Source organism: Lactuca virosa, chromosome 5 (assembly GCF_052849685.1).
Source record: "Lactuca virosa cultivar CGN04683 chromosome 5, Lactuca_virosa_CGN04683_v6, whole genome shotgun sequence".
NCBI lineage: Eukaryota > Viridiplantae > Streptophyta > Magnoliopsida > Asterales > Asteraceae > Lactuca > Lactuca virosa.
This window is the reverse complement of record NC_136430.1, coordinates 397,256,830-397,261,634: the sequence shown is the minus strand read 5'-3', so window position 1 is coordinate 397,261,634 and position 4,805 is coordinate 397,256,830. Positions and strand designations below refer to the sequence as shown.

The 4,805-nt window shown below is 29.0% G+C and overlaps 1 long non-coding RNA gene across 1 annotated transcript; it reads left to right on the top strand.

The window, feature by feature from the left end:
* Window positions 1-3,009: 3,009 nt before the first annotated feature.
* LOC145115846 (uncharacterized) lies at window positions 3,010-4,267 on the top strand. Its single transcript, XR_013711737.1, has 2 exons — window positions 3,010-3,121; window positions 3,313-4,267. It is a non-coding gene; the product is annotated as an uncharacterized LOC145115846 (long non-coding RNA).
* The last annotated feature ends 538 nt before the right edge of the window (window positions 4,268-4,805 follow it).

Genomic DNA, 4,805 nt, shown 5'->3' with positions numbered 1-4,805 from the left:
TGCGCCACCGCGTCTTGGCAAGGTGAATACCGCGGCGTGGTGTCGATTCCTACGCGTGCCCTCCAAGTCATCTATCTTAAGGCTTATATGGTATAATAATTGATAAGGACTCCCCACCGCAGTGTGGCAAGAATGTTGCTGCAATGTGGTGGATTCTATTGTCGAATTTCTTCTTTGATGCTCGTTTTCAGCATTCCAGCTTCTAACTCAACATTTTAGCTCATTTAATCTCGAACATGTCTTCGTTGCTACAAAATGAAATATAAACATAATTAGTATCAATTATCTTTAATTATGACTAAAATGTAGATAAAAGCAGTAAAATATCGCCTAAAATGTATGACTAAATATTGTGATATCATGGGTCTAACCCGATGTATTTAAAGGTCAAATAGCTGGAGAGGAGCTCATAATTCAAACATTTATCTCCTTTTCTCTCATTCTTATTCTCGCTCTCTATACTCTCTACTTACGGTTTGTGTTCATCGTTCAGTTCATTGAAAAATATCAAGTTTACACTCTGCAATCTTGTGATTATGTAGTATAGATATTGTTTGTTTTTAATCTTTGTATTATTGTTGTTTTAGTTTCAAAACTTGTTTTTTTAAAATTTGTTCTTAATACATGAACTTGAACTTGTATTTAAAGTTCAAAGAACTGTAGAGGAGCTCATAATTCAAACATTTATCTCTTATCATGTCATTCTCACTCTCTATACTCTCTAGGGTTCGTACTTAGGGTTTGTGTTCATCGTTCAGTTCATTGAAAAATATCATATTTACACTCCGTAATCTTGTGATTATGTAGTATCTATATTGTTTGTTTTTAATCTTTGTATTATTCTTGTTTTAGTTTCAAAACTTGTTTTTGTAAAGTTTGTTCTTAATACATAAACTTACGAGTTGTTTTTTGCTATTCTATAAATGTGTATATTTTGAATAAACTATTTTATAAACTAACTTTTTAAAAAACTACTTAGACTAGTATTTCAACAAACTTAGAGTTTTTAAAAATTCTTTCAAATATACTTTTTATTAAATATTAAAACATCTTTATTAATTTTAAAACAACACAAAAATATCATCTCTCCTCGTCGGAAGACACGAAACAAATGACACCCACCATAGCAACGCGTTGATACACTTTAATTCATGCTTAATAGTCTAACCGACATGAAATGACTTTTCTTTTTCCGACCATAGCATTAAGTGACAAATGGTTTTAATTGACATCAACTTTATTGTTCATTAACTTGTAATAAAAATCATGAATTTGCTATTGATACAATTTAATTCATGCTCCATATTTAATATTTTTACTATAGGCTTGGATGATTCATAATCTTTAAACTCAAATGCATCATTTTGAAACCCATTTAAAACTCAACCAAAATTCAGCATTTTAAAACAAATTCATATTCAATCCCATTCTCATTCATAATATAATGCCCATTGATAGTTATAACATCATACGAAGATTAACCCATGAGCTTATGAACAAAAGTAATTTACATTTGATATACCTCTTTCATAGAAAAGAAAAAAAAAAGTCTAAACTACCCCACCAATTTCAACTTCATCTTTTGTTCTTTAGGACGAAGGTTGCCAATCGCTAGTGAAGGGTCATAAAGATAGCCAGATATATCATAAAGGAAAAACAAAATATATTAACAACCAGATACTAATGAAATTAGTTAAATATGAAAATGTATGTAGTTTACCAAAATACATTAACAACCAAAAGACTAAATAATATAATACCAATCGGTTACTATAATTTGAAAAAAAAAAAAAAAAACATGTATTAAGATGATATTTTGTGCACAAATGTTTTAGTTTACTAATATTTTTTGTACCGACTAAACTTGAATAGTATTTTTTTTAATAATTATTTAAACTTAATTACCATCTTAAGTCATTTTACCAAAGTTATATAGGTAATCAATATTTTGTATGACCCAAATCTTAGAAACTTGACACCAATAGAATTTTTATATTGTTACACTCCTAAAATTAAGTTGCCTTTAAATCATGTTCTTTTTTTGTGAATGAGGTGAACGTTTTTTTTGTGAATGAGGTGCATCATATAGAAGTTGATGTTCATTTGGAAAGAGAGAAATTTTCTAATGATGATGTCAAAATTGTTAAAATTGACCATGTTGATGTTTTTTAAAAATCTCTAAATGGTTATCAACATATTATTTGTGTAACAAAATACATATGGTTGATCTCTTACAAGATTAAGATTGAGCGAGGTTGTTTAAATATCGGTATATTTTATATATCAATTTTAACCTTACAAAGTTGATTAATATTGAGCAAGGTGTTTTAATATTGGTATATTTTATATATCAATTTTAACCTCACAAATAGGGGTGGCAAATCGGGCCATCGTGTCGTGTTTTTCTCTGACACGACACGACACGACAAAGTTTTTTGTAACACGAACACGACATGATACGATGTCGTGTTTTTTTCAGCTAACACGAAAATGAAACGATTAAAAAACTACAAACACGACACTAAACGAAAAAGATGACATAATATAACAATTAATTTATTTATTTAATATTTAATCATACATAACACGACAAACACGAAAAAACACGACAAACAAATGCTAAACCGTGTCAATTTCGTTTCGAATTTTGAACACGACACGACGACGTGTTTTTTATACTTGATACGAACACGACACGAACACGAAATCGAATTTCAGTTTCATCCAAATTTCGTTTCGTGTCGTGTATTTTTGTCGTGTCGTGGCATCAATTGCCACCCCTACTCACAAAGTTGACTGATATTTGTTTAGTATGTTAGATATGTAAAGACTTAAAAAAGAGAATGAGATAAGCAAAGCTAAATGAAAGAAAGGAGGAGTTAAAGGACTAAAGGTGTTCAGTGTTGAAAGGTTGAGGAACAATGTTTAGAAAAGAAAGCAAAGAAGGGTTAATCGGTATTTATGTGTTCTATATAATTAATATTCATCCGGATGATAATCATATTCATTTTCAAGAAATAAAATGAGAGAAATAGAGCTTTATTAAGGTTTCTTTATGTCTTCATCACCTTGGTGAATGAACTAAAATCTGCAAGCTTCAATTCCCCGTTCATTTTTTATTGTACGTTCTCATCGATTTGTTTGATCATTAATGTAGAAGAATGATTATCGCATGCATGTCTTAAGTTTTAAAGTTTTTTTAAAGTCATTTAATATTAAGCTTTGAGAAATTTGATTAATGATGCCGAGTTTGTAAAACTTAAATGTTTGCAGGTGTTTAAATATAATTGTTGGCTTTAAATTTATATACAGGTAGCCTACCCATAAAGAGACCACAATGACTAGCGTTCTAGTTAACACGGTCAAAGAGCCAATAGATGATGTAGGAGAAAAATTGCAAGAAGTACAACCTGTCAATGCACTCGAAGACACTATAGCTGATGTACAAGAAGAATTGCATGAAGTACAACCTATTGATGGCCTCATAGATACCACATCTGATGTACAAGACAAATTGCTTGAAGTACAACCTGTCCATGATCTCATAGAGACAGTGTCTCATATACAAGAAGAATTGCATGACATTCAACCTCTAAATGAACTCAAAGAGACTATAGCTGATGTACAAGACGGACTGGATGACATGCTACTTGTTGCTAAAATCATAGAGACTATAATACCTCCTATGATTACAGTCATAAAGACTGTAGTACCTCCTGTCCTTTCACTCGTGAAAAAAATCACCATTATGTGTGCTAAATGGGACTGAAGAGGGCTAAAATGGTTTCTACTTATGATTTAAAAGTGCTTAAGAAGGTAATGTGTATACAAAAGTTGAGGAACATGCAAAGGGCTTAAAAGATAATATGAGGTTGAGGAACGTCATAATTATTGTAAGTTAAATGATTATAGACAATAAGAACGGAAATGTCAATATATATACAATATATTGTTATTATATAAATTAAATGAAGATATAAATTTTTTGAAAGATATGTCATTTTAATGGAGAAATTGTGAGATTAGATGATCACTAGTACGCTTTTTTGTGACTGATTTGGAAAGCGAAACAACAAGATCTTTAGCAGAGATGACATCTTCCCCTATTAATACGGAGAATAGTATAATTGTTTTGGTGTGTGTGGTTTAAAACAGTGGTAAAAATGGAATTTGCAATTTGTTAGGTGGTTTTGTAATCCATTTTCTTGTATGTAATGGTGTCATCTTGGCATCTTTTTATGATCTAATTGTATAGTTGTTCATTGGACCTTTGTTGTTTACTTTTTTCCTAATACCTTACTAGAAATTGGTGTTGTTTTTTATTAATAAAATTTTCTCTCTGGTTCCAAAAAAAAAAAAAAAAGTTGATCACTAATACGTTTTAGTACGAGTTAAATGATATTCCATATTTTCATATTTATTGTCCACTTTTGACTTTTTGAAGTTTTTATTATTCAATTTTGATCTTAAATATTTGTATTTGTATTATAAATTACTTGATTAAACTTATAACAATGAAAATACATTTAAAACAAAGTTCATTCACATTTTGCATCAAGTATTATATATTAAAAACAAAAATATTTAAGATCAAAATTAAATAATAAAGACTTCAAAAGTATTATTATTATTATTTGGTATAATGTTTTTATTTTATTTAACTTTTTTTTTCATTTTAGATTGGACAAAATCCATAAAATCAATGTAATTTAGTTTTTTTCCCGATTTAACTAGTGAAAGATTTTTTTTTTCTATTTTAATATTAAGAGTTTGTTAAAAAAAAAAAAAAAAAAAAAAAAAAAAAA